Source organism: Herpailurus yagouaroundi, unplaced genomic scaffold, assembly GCF_014898765.1.
Source record: "Herpailurus yagouaroundi ecotype Mexico unplaced genomic scaffold, PumYag 203, whole genome shotgun sequence".
Classification (NCBI taxonomy): Eukaryota; Metazoa; Chordata; class Mammalia; order Carnivora; family Felidae; genus Herpailurus; species Herpailurus yagouaroundi.
Genome location: NW_024412434.1, coordinates 5,730,019 through 5,755,571, shown reverse-complemented (window position 1 = coordinate 5,755,571; position 25,553 = coordinate 5,730,019). Strand labels below are relative to the sequence as shown.

The 25,553-nt window shown below is 35.9% G+C and overlaps 1 protein-coding gene across 2 annotated transcripts in view; it reads left to right on the top strand.

Annotated features, from left to right (window-relative positions):
- The window catches only part of ZEB1 (zinc finger E-box binding homeobox 1), a 208,867-nt gene that overhangs the window by 1,010 nt on the left and 182,304 nt on the right, over window positions 1-25,553 (top strand). The window lies entirely within an intron of this gene.

Here is a 25,553-nt window from a genome sequence, read left to right as displayed (position 1 = left end):
CGTCCGTGCGCGCGTGTGCGCGGGCGCCGGTGGTGCGCGCCGCGGGCGGACCGGGCTCGGCCGGCGGCGGTAAAGTTGTGACCGGCCGGCGAGGCGCGCTCGCGGAATGGGGATTAGCGGAGCGGAGGCGCGGGTCCCTAAGCGCCCCTCCTCCCCCGCGCCTACGGCCACCGTGCCCTGGGCCCCCGGCTGGGGACGCCAGCCGAGGTAGCCCCGCCAGTGAGGTCCACATTCGGGGGGGAGCTGGTGGGGCGGCAGGGGAAACGGGGCAGGAGCGGGCACCTACTTGCTGCTGTGGGAGATCTGTGGATGGCGGCGAGCTGGGCAGCGGGTGTGTTTGTGGAGTTGTTACCTGGTCTTAGAGACAGGGAAGCACCACAGACAGATCCCCCTCCCTGGGGGAGACTCCTTCTCCGCGCTGGGATGGGGTTCTGTGCGTACGGCTCTTTTTTCTCTTTCGGTTTTTGGGGAAGTTGTTACCTGGGCCGGACGCACGGAGCGCTGAAGCCGGATAATGGAGCTTGGATGGCGCTCTCGGTCTCGGGTGGAAGGAGGGTGGGGGAGGGGGCAGACGGACCGACGGACGCACGGATCTGCTGCTTTCGCTGCAGCTGCAGTGTTTATTGATTTGTGCTCAAGTGCCGGGGCAATACACACCCCTCTGCCTGGCGTGAGAGTTAAAAAAAAAAAAAAAAAATAGAGACAGCAAGAGAGAGCGAGACCTGAACATGTGGTTGTTGTTGCACAGTCGCCTTTTCCAGTTTGGAGAGACGTTGTAAGTTGATTGTATTTCTGCTTATCTTGGGGGCGATTCTGTGCTTTCTCTCCCCCTTGTTCAGCAGCGAAATGTCTGCTGATTGTTATTGTCTGGACAGTTCCTGTGGCGAGAGGGTTGAGACTTCTCCGCCCGGGGGCGGCGGGAGCGCGGGGCGAGGTCCCCGCCCGCGCCGGCCCGGTACCTGTTTGTATAATAATGGGCGGCAACGGCCCTGCCGCTGGCTGCAGCCGAGTCTATATAAGGAATTACACGTACATTTCGGACCGAGGGGCTCGTTTTGGTTCCTACGTTATTTTTAAAACGAGTTTTTAACTGTAGGGAAATAAATGCGCCTATAATGGGATCGCTGTATCTTCCAGAAAATGAGGAAATATGTGTTTAAGTAAAAACTCTCGCGCGCTCCCCCCGCCCCACCCCCCGCTCCTGGGCTCCCTTTCTCCCTCCCCTCTGGGATGCGAAACGCGAGGTTTTGTAACCTTTCCTGGCAATTTTAGGTTTTGTGTGGGATTTCCTGTCTAGAAGCAGATACGAAGATTTTAAGCTGTTTCAAGATGTTTCCTTCCAATCGTAAAAATATTTTATTATATTTGAGCCGACATTAAAATCACTGCTTTCATGAATGATTTTAGTTATTTAAATAAAAATTTGCGTTTTCAAGACGTCTGTTAGTTATGATTGATAACTAATATTTGGTATCGTCATTGTGGAGAGATGACTTGTTACAGCAAGGAGTGGAGCATAGGCGATTGCAATTTTAATTTCCTGTTTTAGCGTCAAATAGTGTGCTGTATCGAGCTGTTGCCACTGTTGCTGATGTGGCTTTATGAAAGGTAAGTTGGTTCGGAAAGGGCTGTTCGCTTTTTACCTTATTTAAAATGTTCATCGCCAGAGAAAGGGGCTTTTCTTGTTGCTGACGACATGTGTGTGACATGTGAGTCTGAACCACCCAGCGTCTGTGCAGCTGCTGTAAACATGTTTACCTGAACAGGAAAGAATGGATTTTTCTCCTAAAGATCTTGTGATATGAATATTACACTCTTAAGGCATATCAACAGATGACTTAAGGGGAAAAAAAGCTCTCCTGAAAGGTACTTGAAATCAACAGGAAAAAGAGGTTCTCGATCGCTGCAGCAAATGGCAACTTGTGCAGGTAGAAAAAAGATGGTGTTTAGTTTTCTCCTGCATGTATGTCAGCCCCCTCCTGTCTGCTGCTTTCATTCTCAAGGGAGGGATTTATTTACCACGCTTGCTGTCAGTGTTTTTCCTTTGTGTTTAATATTAGAAAAACAGATTTGGGCTGTTTAGCACAAAATGTCTTGTCTGCAGTATGCATTACTCTCAGAAAACAAAAGGTGTTTAAGATAGCACCGTACTACTACAGGTATCTTCCATTTTCATCACTTTTGGCTCTGTCCTTGTATTTCTTTTTGTTCTCAAATGCATTTCATCCATTGCTGGTGATTACAGCCATGCTATTTGATTAAGCCTTATAATTTGCAAATTAAAAATGAAGTTATATGCCATTGTGTTGTGAAATCTCAGAATAGGTGCCGGTTGATATTTCTTAGCAACGCAGTCATGTAAGTTGCAGTTGTTTATTGAAGAGAATTGCATAGAAAAATGTTAACTCTTAAATCTTTTTAATGAGGGAATAAATGATGTGTACAGTGGGCGATAGTCATAAGGGTACTTTATGTTGTTATTTGTATGTAAATAATTTTTTTTTTCATTTAAAAAGACATGCAGATTTTACTGCTAAGCCTCCAGTAAAACATTTTAATTTCCTTTCTGGAATATATCTGCAGAGTAGGATATTAATGGGAGAACCAAGTAATGTAACTTGACAAGGGTAAACCAATTGAGCAAGGTTTGGCCAAAGCATCAATCTTTAGGTAGTAACTTTATGGTAATGATGTCAGTCATCTATAAAGGACTGGCATTAGAATTGGGTAAATCGATTTTTACCATTTGTAATGTAATGCTTTGTTTGTTGTATTTAAAAATATGTCTTCTAATTTTCCACCTCTACTCTTGTGTGGTTTTTGTATGTATACATGTATGTATGCATTTTGGGGGGTGAGGAGAGAAATATGCTGTAGCTACTAATGACCACATGCTGATTAATTCACTTTAGATGGAATAGCAGGTACATATTTTTCTGTTATTTGCACCATTTCCACTTGCTGTCTTTGGAAACCGCCAGTAGAGGATGCTAACAAAAATGATTATTGGTGTAGTGGCACCATCAGTCTATCTCCTGTTGATTGGGACCTCTGCATTAATAGGGACCTTTGGTGCAATTCTGAGTCTTAGTGTTATTTAAAACTAGCCCTAGGTAAAGTAGGCATAAGCATTTTCTAGTCTGCTAAGGTGGAAAGAAGTAACAATGTTTTAACATGAATAATTTTATAAATTTGAGCTTTTTAAATACTGAGATTGATACTGCTATCAAGTTAGTCTTGTTTTAAACCAATCTTTTACTGCTTTCCTTCTTTTTTTTTTTAAGTTTTGTTGTATGTTGTTAGGTTCAGAAAATTATGTAATGATTGGCCCATATCTATTTTGCATATTTAGTATACTTTTTAGCCTCCTTTTTTATTCATTGTAAGATCCCTGAATACCTATATTTTAGATGTTAAAAGGTGTAAACCATTAAATATGGTAAAAATTGCAGTTGATTGATACTGTCTAATTATTTTCCCATAACTGATGTAGACTTAAATTATACATGGGTTGGCAGGCAACTACTAAAGAAGATGTTAACCAGCATCAGCCAGATGTTAGTCATTTTTAGATTTTATCTAAAATCTTCTAGTTAAGAATCACAAGTAGAGCATAAATTTTACATTTACCAATTATAAATTAAGAAGCATAAGTTTGTTTTGATGTTTTAAATGCAGCAAAAATTGTAGTTTAATAATTATCATATACTTGTATTCAGCAATTCTTTTCGAATAACTGTGTATATTAGTATTACTACTTTCAAATACAAGTAATAAGATGAGACTTCATGTATTTAGTTACATTTTTTTGGTGCGTGTCCATATAATTATGTTATTATAACTATAAACTTTTGGAAGCCTTTTGTTAGGTCAAATGTTACAAGTATTTATTTCCCTAATTATTTTTAATGGTGTTTCTATAAATGCACCAACAACAGTATCATAATGTAATAGTAATACTGTTTATCTTGAATTAAGTAGGAATTACCTGGCTTATCAGGTAAGCCTATGTGCATTTCCCATTTTAGAGCGTCATGGTTTTTCAGGAGAGAGACAGAGAGAGGGAGATTGAGAATGTATATAAATATAGTTTTACATTTCCTGACAGATGTTTCTTGAATTTGGTGTTCTCCTAATTCCTAGAGCTCAGTAGTAAATATGTGTAATTCACTTACTTCTTTTATAAACGGAGGAACTTTACCACAAAGCCGTGACATACATAGTTGTGGCATGGAGCAAAAGTTAAAGTATCTTATAAATTGAAAGCATCAGTCACTTGTTAAGATGAGCCTTATGTAAAAGCATATGAAATATTTGGTAATTTTTTTCTTTCTCCAGTTCATAGTATTTTTGAAAGTCTGTACCCTCTGCAATTTTAGTAGCTTTGAAGCATGTGGTGAGAAATGAGAAAGTTCTACCAAACTGGGAATGATATTTTTAAAATAACAACATAATTATTTCTTATAATTGTGTTTTTATTACTTTTTCCTCTTTTTTTTTTGCCTTCCCCTGCATAAATTACTTCTAAGCATGTGATTAGAGCCATATGTAAACACAGATGCAACATCATGTGGAATTATATTGTTAACTACTCTCTCAACTACCTGTATTGAATTGTAGTAGAGGAGAAGAAAAATCATGTAGATGCTGAAAGAAGATATGCACTAATATGTAAAAGTGTGATGAGAGGTTGTAGGACTTGATAAAATTATAGAATAGTATTTAGGTTTGGAAAATGTTTCTTAATCTTTGTAGCATGATCACGAATTCATGGGGAAATGTATGTTCCTTTCTAAAAAGATACAAGCTAAAGTAAAAGTTCATTGTTAAAAGAAAATTTAAAAAAATCTTAAACTAGAAAAGAACCATGGCCAGGAAATAAAATAGTTTTAAAAACACTTTTTAGAAGGCTACATTTTATATGTATCACTAGTAAAATATCTTAAACTAGATATGTTAAAAGAAAATTAATGGATATACACCTAATAGAACCAAGTTTTTAGTAACCCCAATTACAATGTAACCTATTATATAGGCATTGTTTTATTTTTTTTAAATTTTATCTTTATTTTTCATTTTTGAGAGACAGAGTGTGAGCGGTGGAAGGGCAGAGAGGGAGAGGGAGACACAGAATCTGAAGGAAGCTCCAAGTTCTGAGCTGTCAGCGCAGAGCTCGACGCGGGGCTCGAACTCACAAACCCCAAGTTCATGACCTGGGCGGAAGTCAGACGCTCAACCAGTTGAGCCACCCAGGTGCCCCAGGCATTGTTTTAGAAAATAATCTTTCCTTTGGATGGGATAGTGTTTTGAGAATTGTATTCCTGGAGGAAGCATTCTTAGCACATCAATTTTAACTAATAAAAATCTTCAGTATGGTTTGAGCATGTCTAGATTTTTTTACCTTGATGGAGGTGGGTTATGCTGCTTGTTATCATGGAACTGGGTTGCTTGAAAACATGGTAATATTCTAGAATACCTAAATAGGACAGTGATATCTAAGAAGTAAAATCTGCCTTAAGATTGTTTTCAGAGAAAAATTTTTTTAATATTTAGAACTCACTTTATTACTTTTGTTAAAACATATTTTGAAGTATATCACTTAGGTGTATATAAATTGAAAGGTTCCAAAAGGTAGAGCAAAAGAAGCCAAGTTTAGGTCTACACTTGTATTATAGCTATGAAATGTTGTTAGATTATTTTTCATTCTCTAGGAAGTTATTTTTGTCTCATTTATTTCTTCAGACCTCTTCCTGTTATTTAATACATACCTTCTATATGGATAGGGATTGTGTGTATCTGTTCATATAGACAGTTCTCATAATCAACTTTATTTATTGAGACTTGATTCATGGAGTTTGAGTATAAACTATGGCTGCTGGTAGTATGGCAGCCTGGGAATAACTTCATCATCTTTTTTGCAGTAACAATTACATCTGTGCTGGAATTATTAGTAACAGATGTTTTGTGACCTCTTAATTCCCACTACCCCCTTCCCCATCCATATTTAAAATTAAATGTGAATGGGAGATAAATATGGGAATGATCTCAATTTCTCATATTTATTGTTGTATTCTAAGAATATTGCAGATCTTTTAAAATATTATAATTTCAAATTTTTAGGTATTGTAAATATCTTAATTTTGGCTTCCAGATATTTTTAATATTCTGATTTCAATGCTCTTTTTATAATATGTGGTACTATTATTTTTTAGATGGCTCAGTTATTATTCATGGTCACCAAACTATGCTAGTTTTCCTTATTCTTAAGGTGTTTATACCCACTTAATCCACAGTTCTAATTAAATGCTTGTTTTTTTTTTTTTGTTTTGTTTTGTTTTGTTTTTTTCTTTGTTAAATGCTCAGAGTATGACTAGTTTGTTAATTAAAAGTTCATTTTTCTCTAGGAATCTTACATGTTTAATACGGAAGAGACCTTTGGAGAACATACCATTTTCTTATCTGAAAACTTACAGATAAGCTGAAGTTTAGGGCCTTCAAGGAGAAACTCCATAAGAGACTTTAATTTATGTTTTAGAAGAGGTAATAGTGACATGTGGAATAGCATAGAGTAAAATACTTCAAGGAGTAGATTATCTGAACTTGGGCTGAAATTCTCTGTCTTAGATACTTGAAAAGGCTGTGATAGTCACTGTACCTCTTTAGTGTTTTCTCCTTTCCACCCTGAAAGAAGCTAAGTTGCTATTCACTTCTATTGCTAGATCACTTTTCTAAATCTTTTGATATTATTTTGTTTTTGTTGTTATTTTGGGGAGGGAAGAAACAGTTAAAATAATTTCATATGAATAAATATTAGTTAGGAAAATAAATAGTTTCAGAGATGGAGGGATTTGGAGAATCATTCAAATTTATTTTTGCAGATAAGAAAACTTTCAGGGAGGTAAAATGACTTTGCTAAGTTCCTATTGCTAGTTAGGTTGGACTAGGCTATAGCTTTTCAGGTTCGTAGGTCAGTATTCCTTTTATTAGACCCTTTGAGCGTATTTATCTGTGATGGTAACAAGCAAAAACTAAATGCCATGAATTTTCAAATTTATCATGGTTAAAACCAAGATGTATTGTATGAAATGCTCAGTCATCCCAGAAAAAGGGAGTTCTCAACCATTTGCATAAGTGTATCAACTTTAATAGTTGACATAACTATATCACTTACAATATTTCAGATACAGAGAGTTAGGTTAGTGTTGCCTAGAGGCATATGCTCATTATTTGGATTGTAACTTTTCCTCTTCACTCCCAGTCTCAACTCTTTCCCAACACTTGCCCCAAATCTGGTATGTTTTATATGTGTTCTTGGTTATGTCTCTATCCTTGTAAAATTATGTAGTAATTTGTGTGTTTTACATCTATATAATTTATTTTGGCATATATTTTACTTTCTTCACTAAATATTGATATCTGTCCATGTTTCTGTATGTACACCTAGTTCATTGCTTTTAAGTGTGTAGTATTTTATGGTTTGCATCTAGCACAGGTTATCAGTTCCCCTCGTGATGGATACCCAGGTTGTTTCCAACTCTTGAGTACAAGTAATTTTGTAATCAGCATCTTCATACATGTTGCTAATGGCTGTGGAAGAGTTTCTCTGGGGGTATATATCCAGGTGTTGTATTGCTGTGCTATAGCTTAGTCACATATTTAATACCACTAAATTATTCTGTAGTATTTCTGAGATGACTACATCAATTTTTTACCCTCACCAACAGTGTATAAAAAGTTTTACTTTTTCCCAGTTTTGCCAGCATTTGTTAAGGTAGACATTCCTACATTTTTGCTAATTTAACTGTTGTTAAATAGAATCTTATGGTTGCTGTAATGTTTCTCTGTTTACCAGGGAGGTTGATCATTTCTTCATATCCTTGCTGATTGTTCAGGTTTCCCTTCTTATGTTTGGCTTATTCATTCATACACTTTGCCCTTTTTGGTTGGGTTTCCATTTTTCACTGGTTTCCCAGAGTTCTCTATTTGAGATAGTAATCCCTTGGTGGTTTTAGACATCCCAGTGTGTCAGTCATGTGTTGACTTTGTGGTACAGGAATCCTTAATTTTAATGTACCTAAAATTTTTTATTTTGTGAGCAGTGAAAAGTCCTTCCTTATCCACAAATTGCAAAGATATCTTCCTATGTTTTCTTCTAATAGTTCTGTAATTTTATCTTTTAAGACTTTAATGCATCTGGAGTTCACCTTTCGGATATAACATTTCTTTCTTAAGAGCAGAGTGATTAAGGGTTTGGGTTATCCTGTAATTTACCAGCTGAATCATTTTGGCCAAGTTATTTTGTCTCCCTGTGCATGGGTATGGTAATCTCAGAGTGGGGTTGGTTAAATGAGTATAAAGCACTGTGTTTAGTATATCTTTCACATTCTATAAATGTTCATAAATGTTCATTTAAAATTTTACTTACATTATTAGTTAAGTTTGTTTTAATTATGTCTGCCATCAACTGACATCTTATTCTCTTGTCCAGTATTAACTCTAATATAACTTCAGTTTGAAAGGATGTGGTTATAAAATTTATTCGTTGTTTCTGTAGCTTTGACCTTAAACATCGCTCAGTTGTTCTAGCCTTAAGGACAAGGCTGTTTGTGAAATCAGTAGTAGAACAGTATCTTAATGCTATTTTGTGTTACATCTTTCAGCTTGAGGAAGGCTGCCTGGGACTCTTTAAGGGGCATTTTATTGAAGGAGACCTTATCATATTACTTTCATATATGACATTGACATGGACTTCAAGGATAATGTCCCTATGCTGTTCTCTTGCATAAAATGAAGAACCCAAGCCCAAGGAAGCTAAACTTTATATTCTGTATTTGAATACCCTTAAGAAGTATGGACTCCACAGATTTCAATACAGTCTCATTCATTTATTTGGAAATATATTTAAGAAGATGGTTGTATGTCTTCTTAACACATAGTATGTTCTTGTGGTATACATCAGAGCAATCCTAAGACAAAAGTTAAAATTGTACCATTTTGTGTGTATGTGTGAATAAACCTTATTGAAGTGTAATTTACATACATCATCATGTATGTACATTTTGATGACCTTTCAGACACTTATATGCTAGTGTAACCACCACCACAATTAAGGTATAGAACATTTCCATCATCCCGGAAAGTTCTCTCATACCTCATCTCAGTCATTCCTCCCCAAATCTAACCCAAGCAACCAATGATCTATTTTTGATGGATAGAGATTACATTTACTGTTTCTAGAGTTTCATATATGTGGAATCATGCAGTATGTACTCTTTTTGTCTGCTGTTACTCACATGATGTTTTCAAGATTCATCCATGTTATTGCATGTATCAGTAGTTCATTCCTTTTGTATTGCCAAGTAGTAGTTCGTTACATGAATGTATTACCATTTGTGTATCCATTCATCGGTAATGGACAAAGTATTTGGGTTTTTGCTATAGAGTAAAGCTGCTGGGAACATTTGCACACATATTTTTGTGTGGATATATGCTTACATTTCTTTTGGGTAAATAAATACCCAAGAGTAGAATTGCTGGACCATATAATAAGTATATGTTTGATTTTATAAGAAACTGCCAAACTGGTTTATAAAGTGCTTGTAACATTTTATATTTTACACTGTATAAAAGTTCTAGTTGTTCCATCCTTACAAACATTTGTCCATATTTTTAATTTTAGCCTTTCTAGTAGTTGTGTCCTAGTATCCTTTTGGTTTTAATTTGGACTTCACTGATCTAATGATGTTTGAATATCATTTGAATATTTTCTTTTATGAAATGTCTATTCCATCATTGGCCTATTTTTAAGTGGGCTGCTTATCTTTTTATTATTAAGATGTAAGAGTTCTTTATATACTTTGGACCCAAGTTCTTTTTTGGATATAGGTATTTAAAATATTTTCTCCCTTTCTGTGGCTTATCTTTTGATTTTGATTTTCTTAATGGTATCTTTGAAGTGCAGACATTTAAAAAAATTTTTTTTTGAAGGAGAGAGAAAGAGCATTAGCAGGGGAGGAGCAGAGAGAGAGGGAGACACAGAATCTGAAACAGGCTCCAGGCTCTAAGCTGTCAGCACAGAGCCCCATGTGGGGCTTGAACTCACAAACTGTGAGATCATGACCTGAGCTGAAGTCAGACACTTAACCAACTGAGCCACCCAGGCGCTCCGAGACATTTTAAAATTTGATGAAATCAAATTTATAACTTTATTCTTTTAAGCTTTGTGTTTTCTGTGTTTTTAGAAATCTTTGCCCGTTCCAAGATGTTTTTCCCTTGTGATTTTAGAAGTTTACAGATTTTTTAAAGCCATTTATTTATTTTGAGAGAGCAAGAGCACACACGTGCATACACACTGCGTGTACAAGAAGGGCAGGGGCAGAGAGAGAGGGAGAGAGAGAATCCCAAGCAGGCTCTGTGCTGTCAGCGCTGAGCCTGTCATGGGGCTCAGTTTCACAAAGCATGAGATCATGACCTGAGCCGAAATCGAGTCAGATGCTTACCCGATGAGCCACCTAGGAGCCCATAGAGGTTTATAGCTTTAATATTTAGGTCTACGATCCATTTGAGGTTAATTTTTGTCTTTTACCCTATTGTGATCTTTAGCTACAAGCCTGCCTGACATAGCCCTGAGTAGTTTGCAAAAGGCTAAAATTTGGTTTTACTAATCAAAATTTTGTGTGAAAATTTCTGTTTAAGTATTTTTAGAATATTTTTCAGGACTCAACTAGAACCAAAGCTCAAGATTGTAGAGGAATACAAATTCTGCTGTCCTGGTTTTATACATTTTTAAACTTAGAGCAATAGTGATGTGCTTAGTCAGTGTTTTCAGAATTTTTCATGTCCTTGACACATGTTTAATTCAACGAGATAAATTGAGTGAGGCTAGAATTTCAGAGAAAGATGCCCAAAGAGTGTCTGTAGTTAAGCAAAGAGTGAATATTACCTTCATGGTCTCTTATTTCCTACACAGTTTTAATGAGTTTACCATTAATACCAATTCTTTTTTTTTTTACATTCCATAGCTTTTATCTTTACATGGGAATTTGTTCAAACCTGCCATTTATCTTGAGTCCAAGGTATATAATTTTATCCCTTTGAAATGAACATTTCTTTAACTGTCTCTGAGTTTCTTGTATAAGGATTCCACCCTACTGTGCTGCTGAAGCTGTAGTAAGTAGTAAAATCTCCAGTGACCTCTAAATCCTGCCAACCTTTCTCAACCTTTATCTTATTTGACTTACCTGTATTTGTTATTGTTTTTTTTTAATTTTTTAAATGTTTTATTTATTTTTGAGACAGAGAGACAGAGCATAAGAAGGGGAGGGGCAGAGAAAGAGAGCGAGACACAGAATCCGAAGCAGGCTCCAGGCTCTGAGCTGTCAGCACAGAGCCCGACGTGGGGCTCGAACTCACGGACCGCGAGATCATGACCTGCGCCCAAGTCGGCCGCTTAACTGACTGAGCCACCCAGGCGCCCCACTGTATTTGTTATTGTTGAATCTCATGGAAGGTTTTGTTTCCTTAGCTTCTGTACTATTACTGTTTTCTTAAATTCTCATTTCTTTCCATTCTTCTCTTTTAAAGCCTCTTTCTCTTTGGCATTACCCAGGGCTGATTCTCTTCTACTCAGCCCACCCTACCTAAACGTCTGACCCAATTCTTTTAGTTTTAGCAACCACCTATATGCTGATATTTTCAAAATCTTTATCTTTTGCCAAGAACTACATTGAGTTCTAAATATGTCTACAGTTGTCTGTGTAACTTTTCCACCTTTATATCCTACGTGACTGTCAAATTTCACAAGTCCAAAGTTGAACTAATTTATTTCCTATCAAGTCTTGCTTTCCTTTTGCATTCACAAATTTGTTAGTGCCACTACCAATGTATTACATTCGACTTAAAGCCTAGGGTTAACCTTTCCTCTCATAACCTGGTAATCACCAGATCTGCCAGTTCTCTACCCTGAATATCTTTCAATACAGTCTTTTCCTCTCCATTTCTATTTCTGTTGCTTTAGGGTCCTCATTTCTCATGCAAACTCTTATACTAGGCTATTGTTTGTCTCTACTCTTCTTTGCCATGCAGGCTGCTGCCAAAGTTATCTTTGTAAAAACCAGCTGATTTAATCATTCTCCCTATCAGATGCCTTCCCTGGATCTTTATTAACTTACTAGATAAAACCAAGATTCTTTGCATGACATACAAAGCTCTGATTTATAATCCTGCCCCTGCTGTTTCTTCTGTCTGCTGACCATTTCCTTTCTTTGCTTTTTACTGATAGATTCCTATATCTACAGGCTGTTTTCCCCTTCATGCATTGAATATACTTTTGCTCCTTCTACCTGAAATCTATTTCCTTATTTACTGCCTCTTATTTTCTGGGATATTTGAAAGGTGGACAGTAATTCATCTCAGATATTTCTTCTTTAAAATGCTTTCCCTTGGGTGATGAGTATTGAGGAGGGCACTTGTTGGGATGAGCGTTGGGTGTTGTGTGTACGCGATGAACCATGGGAATCTACCCCAGAAACCAAGAGCATACTTCACATACTGTATGTTAGCTAATTTGACAATAAATTATATTTAAAAAAATAAAAAATAAAATGCTTTCCCTAATCCCTTTCAGTCCATTCTTCCTAAATTGGTGATTTTTCATTTAAGTTAAAATATTACTTCCTTCACCTTTTTTCCCCAATAAAAGGTAACTTATATACCAGATAAAGCTACTTTCCTCTACCTTGGCATAAATTATTATTATGCCCATTATCTTGGCATAAATGCTTGATCTTTTTTAGCTGCATATTTTACCCTTTATTTTGTTATGGCTAAGGAAAAAAAAATAGTTCCTTTGAAATTTGATGAGCTGATTGCAGATATATTTAATTATTCATATTTATCTTTTTCTTGTCCTAAAAAAATGTATATGTAACTGAAATAGCTCCCATGTAATTATTATTTTTAAGATAGCATTTTTCTGACTTTTCTATTTCTTTATCACCTATTCCTATTCCTTGAAAATCCATCATCATTAACTTGTATCTTATTTTTGTTTTTAAGGGACTCACTTTTTTATACTCCATTTAGCTGTGTATCTGCCTTAAACATTCTAGATATTAATGACATAATTCCTTCTGATCTGGTTCTGTAGGTTCTGCATTTATGGAAAGAGCATTGAACTAGGAGATAGAAGTCTTAGATAGAAGTCTTAGTCTAATATTAAATCTGCCATTAACTGGCCTATGAAATTGGGAAAATAATTTAATTTATTTGGCCTAAGTTTGTTCATCTGTAAAATGAATATGATGGATTGCTGTGTGCTAGGCAATAAGACTCTGAAGATGAAAAATGCAGTTTCTTACCTTAAAATGCTTAAAGTATACTAGGTGGGGGGGGGAGAAGAAAACAAACCTTTAGAGTATAGTTTGGTATCTGATGTGATATTCTGTTCCATATGCATAGAGGGGATGGCCAAATCTTAAAGGATTCGTGTGGATTATCTTAGTGAAATGTGGAAAATAATACTCCAGATAGGGAAAACAGTATGTGCAAAAGCATATGACACACATACACATATATTGTCACATGCGAGTCACAGGTTTGGTTGAACTCTCTGGGGTGAGTAGAGAAATGGCTAAACATGAAGCTGGAGAATTAGTTAGGAAGCAAATGGAAAAAAAAACCCCAGCTTTATATTGCCACCATTGGATTCTGTCTTGGAAATGTTGAGGACTTGCCAATGGTCTTGAAGCAGGGGATGACTTGATTATAATTATATAATTCATCTCATCATCTTATTTTCTTTATGTATTAAATTTTAAATGTTTAAAAATTCAAGAATATACATGCTTTACTAAAAGTAGGAAAAACTGTAGACGTATAAGCTGATTTGTTCTGCTTTCCTAAGTTTTTGCTTACATATACTATAATGATAATAGACGCACATAGTAATTGCTCTAAAATGGTGCTGCCACCACACTGCTTCTACCATTATCATCAGTATCATTGCAAAACTTTACTACAAGCAAAAGTGGCCTTGGTTAGAGTGGGTTCCTATTCTGAACTCTGCACTATTATAAGGAATTATGTTTTCACTTTTTTTTTCCTTTTTCCAAATCATTAAGTCACAGCTCATAGAGATGTGTTGTATACTTATAGTCCCATGGAATAAGACGGTATTACTGCCATTAAGTATGGCTCTCCATACATGTAAAATCCTTTGAGTTTATTAATACTAGACAAGTTTCTGGGTTATTTCTGGCACTTAATGGTTCTGTGTAGAGCTCCATCTTATGGAACCTGTTATAGGTACTTTGATATCAGTTCTCTGTTACAGATATTTAATAAATACAGTTAGAAAATCTTTGTCATTCTTTTGGCTGGCATGATCTCTGGTACCTGATTGCCTATGATAAAAGAGACTAATAAGTAAGCTGGCTATTACATTGTTTGCATTGAAATAACTAGGCATCTACAAAACTTCAGATTCCAAATAAAATAAAACTTTAGTTACCTGAATATTTCTCCTTGAAAATAACTGTAGGCCTGATACATATTTTTCTTGTTGAACAAAAGCATCCAAGCCTTTTTGGGAGTTACACTATATGTTACAAGATGCACAGATAAAATACCATGCTTTTTTCTTTAGACCAAGTGCTGCGGAAATACACTTTATCATATTTCAACCTCTAAGTTAATAATTTTTATGTAAAAGTGATGTCTTATTTATATACCAGTTTTCTAAATATTTTACATGTGACCTAATTTGTATCTTAAGGGGCTTTTGTGTTCTTTATGTTATGTACTAAATGTTTTTAATCAAAACTTTAAAACTTAACCTTATTTTACTAGTATTTATTTGTACTTTATATGCTTAACTTACATATTATGTGTTACAATAATAAAACTTAATGGTCATAAAATGCAATGTAATTTAAATTTCTGCCACATCAAGCTGATTTTTGGGGGCAGGGAGCATCATCCTTTTATTTTCATTATAGATAGATGTGGAGTTTTACTGTACCAACTTCAAAAATGGTTCAGAAAAGTAAGGCAGAGGCAGATTTTGAGTGTCTATTATATTAAGAGTCTAATATGTGGAGGAAGCAAGGTGTTAGGTATTTTAAGGTTTCATGGTCACACTAACGTCCATCTTGTTCGTGTTCACCTGAGTTGTCTAGAGGTTGGGGATTTCCATCTGCCCTAGTGTATTTGGTTGAGTCAGAAGTCAAGTAACAGTAGTGGTCATACTTCTGCCATTATGTTTTCTGAGTTTCTGATCACCATAGCCTCACAGATGAGGAAAGTGGTTACTGATGGAAGGTCTGAGATGTAAAGATAAAGAATATAGGAAGTGGTAAATATGGGTAGGTATAGAAAAACACTGTATAAAACCTGGAAGGAGGGTAAAAGTATTAATTAGCTGTAGATTTTGGTAAGCTGTGATCATGTTAAAATTCTGATACAAGAAATGAAAATCTGGAAATAGTATGTATGCTTTTCAAACCAGTAGAGGAGGGAAATAGAATGAGAAAAAATGAAAAAGAAAGAAAAAAAAAGAAGGAAAAGGAGAAAAAAACATAGAAAAGAGACAAGTGAAAAGCACAAAATGAGATTAGTATTAGATGCAAATATATTAGTAATTCATACATAAAAACTGACAAAATACTCCAGTTAACAGAAGCTGATTGCCAGATTGGATAAACTGACAAAATCTAGATGCATGCTACTTATAAAAAAACACACCATTAAAAAGATATAGAAAACTTGAAAATAGAAAGGATGTAAAAAGATATACTTTACAATAAAGAAAGAGAGGTTGTGTTACATGGTTACATTAATATCATCTAAAGTTGGCTTTGTGGAAAAACTATCCTAGAGAGTAAGGGTCACTAAATAATGGTAAACGGAATGATAATTCTAAATTGGTATGTACCTGATAATATACTTAGAAAATACATTAAGCAAAAACATAGGACCATAGAAGCAATATGCAAATAATCAGCATTGTGAATTATTTAAAATCATCTTTCGGGGCGCCTGGGTGGCACAGTTGGTTAAGCGTCCGACTTCAGCCAGGTCACAATCTCGCAGTCCGGGAGTTCGAGCCCCGCGTCGGGCTCTGGGCTGATGGCTCAGAGCCTGGAGCCTGTTTCCGATTCTGTGTCTCCCTCTCTCTCTGCCCCTCCCCCGTTCATGCTCTGTCTCTCTCTGTCCCAAAAATAAATAAACGTTGAAAAAAAAATGAAAAAAAAAATAAAATCATCTTTCTTAGTAAATATTGCAATAAGCAGAGAAAAATTAAAAATATGAACAATTTTAATAACAAGATTTAAAAGCTTGCTGTAATGGACATTTAGGGAACACTGCATCTCATAATATTTTTAAAAACTTTAAAAGCACATAAGAGATATTTACAAAAATTGATAACACTCTGGTCAAATACAGCCAGTTTTTACAATTTCAGTGGATTGGCATTATACTTGTTTCTCTGTTTAAAATGACATTAACTGTAAGTTAACACCATAATTTTCTTGTATGTTTGGAAATTGAGATGTATTATTTACAGATAACTCGGGTTAAGGAAAAACTTTTAATGTATATTAGAAAATGTAATTTAACAGTAGTAAAATATTATATATCAGAACTTGTGTGATAAACTAAGCTGATACTTTATGGAAATGTATGACTTTAATGCTTACATTAAAGGAATAAATGCAGAAAAACAACTGCATTCTTAAAAATCAGAGGTGACTAAAAGAATACTCCCCTAATTGAAGCAAAAAGTAAATATAAATTAATGAAATAGAAAAAGTAAATCAGAGAGGAAACAATGAAGCTAAAAATAGATTATTTGAAAGGACTAAAAAAATTTAAAACTTGGCAAGATTAATCAAGGGAGAAGAAATCACAAAGCACTGTCTTGAATGAAAAAGGGGATGTTACTACAGATGTTTCATGAATAGTCATCTTTTTGCTAGTATAGTTGAAAGCTTATATCAGATAGACAGATGCCTAGAAAAACATAGCTCATATTAGCTCAAGAAGGAATAGACAATTGAATAGTCTTATAAAGGAAAAATATTCTCACAAAGAAAAATATTTTTTTTAATTTTTTTAATGTTTATTTTTGAGAGAGAGAGAGAGCAAGCAGGGGAGGGTCAGAGAGAGTGGGAAATACAGAATTTGAAGCAGGCTCCAGGCTCTAAGCTGTCAGCACAGAGCCTGACACAGAGCTCGAACTCAAACTGCAAGATCATGACCTGAGCTGAAGTCGGACGCTCAACCAACTAAGCTGCCCAGGCACCCAGAAAAATATTTTTTAATTAAAAAATTTTTTTAATTTATTTATTTTGAGAGAGAGTGAGTGGGGGAGGGGTAGAGAGAGAGAACCCCAAGCAGGCTCTACACCGCCAGCACAGAGCCTGTTGTGGGGCTCAAACTCATGAACTGTGAGATCATGGCCTGAGCCAAAACCAAGAGTCTGACACCCAGGCGCCCCAAGAGAAATGCTTTAATAAGAAACTTTATCTTTAACGGCATTGGCATTGCCAGTCAGTGGAAACAGTTCTTTCAATAATTGAGGTAGTTGGTAAATTAAATGGCAAAAAATGAGTTGGGCCACTATCTCATATTATTTAGAAAAGTTAGTTGAACTGGATTATAGATATGAATCTATAGGTAAGGTAAATATACAGTTACGGTAAAACTAACACTTTCTAAAGATAATAGAGAATGTTTTCATGATTTTGAATAAGATAAAAATGCATAAAACACAGAATGCAAAAGATTGACAAATATAACTTCATCAAAATTAATAATTTATTTCCACCAATAGATACCACAGAGTGGGGATTAGTATTTAGTACATATAAACATCTTCCACACAGTAAAATAAAAATAATAACTTAATAGAAAACTGGGTAAAGGAGTTGAATGTGTACTTCATAAAAAAATAAACTCATTTGGCCAATAAACATAAGATAGTGAACCTCATTTGTAATCAGAGAAATGCAAAGTAAAACCACGGTGAAAAGGTTTTATGCTGCCTCCTAGATTTTCAAAAATTCAAGGCCAAATGGTATTGCGGTTCACATGAGTATGGAGCAACTGGAACACTTAGGCAGTTCAGGTGGTAACATAAGTCGTACACCCAGCAAGAAAAAAATGGCATCGTTAAATAAAGTTGAAGATGCCCATACACTATGATCCATATCTCTGTTCCTAAATATGTCTTAGAGAAACCTTTATACAGACGATCAAGTGATGTATATAGTTGTTATATAGTTATATAGCGCTGTTCATAATAATAAAACAACACCAAAAACAACTCAAATATCTATCAGTAGTAGGATGAGTAGTGGTATATTCATTCAATGGAATGTTGGACAATTCTGAAAATGAATGAATTCCAGCAACTTGCGTCTGAGATCTCAGGAATATAACATTGGAAAAAATCATAGAAGTATATACAACATGGTTCCATTAATATAAAATTCAAGAACATCAAAAATGAAATAATAGATTAAGAATACAAATATAGTACAGCTCTAAAGGAAATTATAAATATAAAATTTAGGGATGAGTGAATAACATGAGTTTGGGGAGGAACACAGAATACATACAAGAGGTAAGAGTAATGATAATAATTATATTTACTGATAATAATTGAAAATAGTAACTGGAAAATAAAAGGTGAATAATTTGGGGGAGAATGCAGTATTTGCTGTATGTTTCCTAAAGACCTATATTTAGCCTCTGTGAATTCTCAAATGTAGTCAATTTTGGGGCTGTTTTTTAATACTACTTTTGTATTTAATAGAGCATAATAATTTCTATCCCTGGTTGTGAGATGCTCCATGATGTATTAGTTTGTTTCAAGGCGTATAGACAATTTTAATTTTTTTACATTTTTCTAAGCACTAAATGTATATGGTTTTGTACCTTCATAGATTTCCTATTTATTGGCCACATTTTAAGAAGTTTGAGAAGACTATTGCCTTACCTTATATTTTTCTAACTTAAAACATATATGATACCTTTTATTCTTACAATGCATTTGTGGGCATAACATTTTGTTTCAGGATGTTACCATTTTGTTTTATTTATCAAACATTTAATAGTGTTTCTATGTCAGTCGCTATTCAAAGCACTTTAAAAATATTAACTCATTTAATCTACATGAAAACCGTATGAGGAAAATACTGTTTCCTTATAGTATTGGTGCAGAAACTAAGGCACAGAGAGACCTGGTTGTCTCAGGTCACAAATGGAGCTTGTATTCAAATGTAGGCATCCTGGCTCCATACTGTGCATTTAACCTCTAAGCCGTAAAAGACAATATGAAGTAGATCTCTAAGGGGAATATGCCATCTTTTTTAATATTCTTTAATAAATAGGATACTATTTTTAAAGGTTGCTAGTATATTGTCATACAATGATGAAATGATTATGTAATTCCCTTTCTTTTATGCAAGAATGTAAAAAATAATATCTGCAATTGATATATTTTTCAACACTGTTTTAATTTTTACTCTTAAATGAAACTTATGTCCATATATTCATGGGATGAGAAAAGTATATAGGTAAGAGTACCTGTTAGTCTAATTGCAGATATGACCAGATACATAAATGGTGATACTGATCTCTCTTTCTTATTCTTAAGGTAAGTTCATGGAGTCATAATTTAAAATCAGAAAGTTTAGGGATGCCCGGGTGGCTGAGTCGATTAAGTGTCAGACTTCGGCTCAGGTTATGATCTCATAGTTCATGGGTTCGAGCCCCGTGTCAAATTCTGTGCTGACAGCTTAGAACCTGGAGCCTGTTTCAGATTGTGTCCCCCCCTCTCTCTGCCCCTCCCTTGCTTGTGCTCTGTCTCTTTCTCTCTCTCTCTCAAAAATAAACATTAATTAAAAAAAAAATCAGAAAGTTTAACAGGAGCATGTATTCATTTAGGAAAGCAATGTTCAGGGATGTTGACATGATACTTTTGGAAAATTCCTATAGTAAAATAGACTGTGGGTAGAGAAAATTAGGCAATTGTGATTTATGAAGAAGCCCCAGGGGTAAAGAGAGAAGAATCAGACAAATCCTTTAGAGCTATGGCTCTTTACCATTTTTTTGAGAATGTGATGTTAGCTTATAGAAATTTCTATATAAATTCAAGGGTTTTGTAACTACATGGAAGTCTTTCAATGGGTCAACTCCTATTCCTACTTGGAGCCTTTACTTTCGAGGTTCTTAAGAGAACTCACTCTATATAGCTATATGCTCATGATACATATTGTCTCTAAAAATTTCAGCTTTTTGTGTGTGGCTTTTTGTCAGCTACTTCAGATATCCTAACTTTCAGTGATGCATGGTTTTATCAGTCAAAACACATGACTGTTACTGATTTTTCCTTTAGAGCTGCAACTCTGTATAATGGCCTAAGTACACTTTCAGAGATTCTTCAAAGAGACAGTATTTCCTACTTAATTTACTTTAGTGGCCTGTTTTTATTTTGTAAGATTAAGCATATATGTAGCATATTTAAAGCAGTTATTTACATTTAAATAAGGAAAGCTCTTGCAGTTGAAGAAAGATACTTATTTTTTAAGAACACATATGAATGTATACCAGTTTATAGGTCTTTAGGTAATTTGAGATGCTCACAAAGAATTCTGGGTAATTATAACAATGTTCCATCCACATCTGGTGTTTGTTTTGCCCAGTTCTCTACCAGGAAGGCTATGTCATATAATATATCATATTTTAAATTATTTTATATTAATCCATCTCAACATAGGGAGTATATTATACCCTATTGCTTCATGAAATAGCCTTCAAGATTTTGGGCAATAACCTTCATGAAATGTTTCTCAGAAAGTGAGCAGTATTTCTTGATTATATCTTTTTATTTATTTGTGTGTGTTAATTTAAGGACTAGAGGAATTTGTATTAATTGTTTTTCCTTTAAAAATTGGGTCGGGGCGCCTGGGTGGCGCAGTCGGTTGAGCGTCCGACTTCAGCCAGGTCACGATCTCGCGGTCCGTGAGTTCAAGCCCCGCGTCAGGCTCTGGGCTGATGGCTCGGAGCCTGGAGCCTGTTTCCGATTCTGTGTCTCCCTCTCTCTCTGCCCCTCCCCCGTTCATGCTCTGTCTCTCTCTGTCCCAAAAATAAATAAATGTTGAAAAAAAAACTTAAAAATTGGGTCAAATGAGTCCTCTAGTATGGTCACATTATTTAATCTGTGGCTGCAAGTCTCCATGTTGTCACTCCCTTTCTCTACCAAGTACATCCTGCCTTTGGCACAAGATATCTTTCCGATATCAGAATACTTAGGAATACATTTTATAAGTTATTAACTTACTCTTTCAGTACACACTTGAGCCATTTGGAGGATAAACTATAGCAATTTAAAAAGTCTAGTTTTTGTTGGATGGAGCAGTAGCTAATCTTTGAGACCCAGTGATAACATTTTAGTAATAGCACTTAACAATCAGAAAAGATAAGTAAATCACCTAACTTTTCATTTTCAGTTTTGTATAATTTTACATTTGGTACTTGATGACTTACTCTTGCCATGCGATAAGCTAGTATAACGCAACAAACATTTAATGATGGCCTACTGTGTTGTAGTCACTGTGCTAATTTCTAGGGATACAGCGTTGGATAAAACTGGGGTTCTGCACTTACAGAGCTCAGATATGGATGGAATCACAAAAACAGATACTGTAGTACAGTACAGTCACTGTAATGTAGAGAAGTGGGAAGAATGATCAAAGAAAGCATTAAGGGAAGAGATCATGTCTGAACTACATGTTAAAGGATCAGAGAAAGAGACAGAGAGGGAAAAACAGAGGTGAGGGAAATGCGAATGTGAGCAGAGGACCAACTAGGGGAGAACAAGAGCAAAGGCACATTGGTAAGAAACATCATGACATATTCTGGAAATATAAGCATATGTGTGTTGTAGGAGTATAGATAAGGGACAGAGAACAATGCGGGGCGCGGGGGGGGGGGCGGCACCTGGGTGGCTCAGTGTTGAATGGTTGAGCGTCCAACTTCGGTTCAGGTCATGATCTCACGGTTCTTGGGCTTGAGCCCCATATTGGGCTCTGTGCTGACAGCTCAGAGCCTGGAGCCTGCTTCGGATTCTGTGTGTGTGTCTCTCTCTGCCCCCCCCCCCTCACATTCTCTCTCTCCTTCAAAAATAAGTAAACATTAAAAAAAGAATGATGGAGGGGCGCCTGGGTGGCTCAGTCAGTTAAGCGTCCGACTTCAGCTCAGGTCACGATCTCATGGTCCATGGGTTCAAGCCCCGCGTCGGGCTCTGGGCTGATGGCTCAGAGCCTGGAGCCTGCTTCCAATTCTGTGTCTCCCTCTCTTTCTACCCCTCCCCCGTTCATGCTCTGTCTCTCTCTGTCTCAAAAATTAATTTATTAATAAAAAAGTTTAAAAAAAAAGTTAAAAAAAGAATGATGGAGAGGTATGGAACCAGATTATGGAGGGATTTTTATGCCATGTTTAGGATCTTGAATTTCTGTCTCTTTCTAGGCTTTGGGAAGCCATTGAAGACTTTTAAGCAGGGACCTGATTTGGTTGTAGTTAGGTTTAATAGAATACTTTGGTAGCTGTTGTGAATGATAAAGTTAAGGGAAAAAGATTGGAGGCAGGGAAGGCATTTGTGAAATAGTTGGCTAAACAAGAGCTGATGGGGGCTTAAAGTGGGCTGTGTTGATAGAAATGGAGAAAAGGGAACAGATTTCGGACTCCTTTCATTTTGTTGTTGGTAAATTGTAAATTCATTAGAACTTGGTACTTAGAAATGGCCAATGGGGGAGAAGTAGACAAGTCCAGAGTTCCTAGCTGGGGCAACTGCATGGATAATGATGATACCAAACAAAGAGAGAATACATGAGTAAGAATCAATTTAGAAGGTAAGGAGATTAGTGTAGGGTATTTTGAGATGGTAGTAAAATATCTAGTGTGGGAAGTCTAACAAGGCAATTGACCTTTTGAATCTGATGCTGTGGGATGTGACTGGGGACTCTGGGATAGAAACCATGGGACCATATATAGGAGAGTAAATGGGCTGAGAAGAAAATAAAAGAAGGCAAAAGACAAGATCTTGGGGAGCATAAAGGTTTCAGAGTCAATCAGAGAGAAAGAAGCCCTACAAAGGAAAGAAGGAGCTAACCAAAAACAGATGAAAGAATCATTGAGCCAGCTTGTAGATCTCAGCCAGCTGAGACTAGAAACTACACACTTTTAATGGAACAACTCAATATAGATGTGATTTGCTTAGATGCCGTCTATAGCCTAAATAAGTGATGGAGATCAGAATGTAGTATTAGTCTAACACTGAGATTTTACCAGGCTGGTACAGTGAAAAGTTATGAGTTTAGGGAAATTAAGGTGTTGAATTTAGAGCAGTTTAGATGATAAGCTATGACAAATGTTGCATATTACGTGCTATGCATTATTCTTTATAAATATTAACTCATTTAATCCTTGCAACCAGCCTGGTAAAACCTCAGTCCTAGAATGTAAGTTCCATGAGGCCAGGAGGTTTATTTTGTAGTCTGTCTGTATTCTCAGTGCCTGTAATACAGAATGGGTTCAAATGCTTGCTGAATAAGCATAAAGAACATTATTATACAGATATGGAAACTGAGTAAGGAGAGGTTAATTAATTAATGCTATTTAGTGGCAGAGGTAGTAGGCAAGGGCATGAGTCTAGGAGAGGGAGCTGGTCAAAAACCTGAGGGATTCTAGGACTGAAGCACTCTATGGGGTATAGTAGAAATGAAGGCAGGGAGATATAGAAGAAGAGGAAGTCTTGTCAGAGAGTTCCATGTTGGCGTTTACATTTTGTTGAGTTGGAGATTGTTCTGGGTGACGACAAAGGGTCAGGTCTTAGGAATAGAGTTGAGTAGAAGATGTTCATTGTTGAAGTTCTGTGGGTGTATTTGTAGATGTTGAAAGATTCTAAGAATACAATAGAATTTGGGTAGAAAGGAAGATTATGATACAGTCTTTAATAAATAGGTGTTACATGGAGATGTGTAGATGAGGAACAATAGTGGAATAGATGAATGTCATTTGGATAATCTTATTGGAAAACTTTGAAAGTACTCAGAATATAAATACAAATGTTTAAAATTTTGCCTGGTATTGCAGCCACACTTAAGATTGAATTCTCTGTGTTACATTTGTCCTCTACAAAAAAATCTTCCACGCTTTTCTTAATAGAGTAGTGGAGCTAAATTTTTTAATTCATAGCAGCACGGCTTCACCGCTTTTTGTTTGGTAGCTGTTGAGTACACATCCCAAAGATGATAAAAACAAAATTCACTTGCTCTTCTAAATCTTCTGCACTCCCCAGTGCATTGTCATTTGTTCCCAGTTCTCTTGCTGACCCTTTTACCCTCCCCCGCCCCCAAGTCTCTTTTTGAATGCTTTTGTTTCTCTTGAGAGCTTTCTTTCTATATTACATTGTGGCAGAGAAAAAAGTAAAATTTATTTTAGCACTAAATTATGGTTAACATTTTAAGTTGAACATTTTCAGAATGTTTGAATCAACGTTTGAACAATCAATTCTGTTTCATTTTAAAAAGATTATTCAATCTCCTATTTCATTTACTTTAAAAGGCTCTAATTTTTTTTCATATATTCTGATAGCATTGTAATTTCTGTCCTTGAGTATTTTCCTTCAGAAAAACATAAAAACCCAGTATATAACAGTGTGTTAAACCAAAAATTTAATTATTTATATTAAAGCATAGACTTGGAATTAAAGAATTTTTCATTTTGCCATTGTATAGTTGTACCTGCTGATCCTTTTGTGGGTATATGTATGTGTCTTTCCCACAAATAAGTATCACCCTCTGAATAGCTGTTAGGAAATTCACAGTTAATCAAATATCTTATAAAGTATGTTTGTACAATGAAAAGGTTGGAAGAGATGATTTCCAAGGTGCCTTTTAGAGCGGATATACTATGTTTTGTGGTTCTCCATGCTTTGCCCACTTCAGATCTTAGTAAGCAGCCACTGAAATACTGCTACATGACCTTTGACACAGAACCCATGAATGCATCAAGTATGATTTCACTTTCACCTCCTTCTTTGTAAACCTAAATGCTTGTCAAATCAGATGTGTGTTTAGATCTTTTTGTTGAATGTGTCTTGAGGAGGAGAACAAAGCTTGGGGTCAACCTGGCATAATCCCGTTTATCTTTTTCTGTTATAGAGATTTGTTGGGGGCTGGGGTGACAGTCCTTTCTGAGGAGAAGGTGCAAATGGAGGTGGACTTGCCGTCTTCATACTTTCCCTGCAGCCTCACTGGGCCCTATTGATTTCCTATTGATTTTTAATAAAAGCAGATTAGGTGGGTTCCTGGTTGGTACTTCTGGTTCCCATTTGATCCAAGTACCCTGTTATAGGCACATTAACTGACAAATTAAATCAAGGCACTGTATTTGGAAATATCTCACTTTTCCGTTATCAGTAAATAAGAGTAGATTGTCTCATAGTGGTTAATATCATAAGAGCTTTTTCATGTGTTCAAGTATGT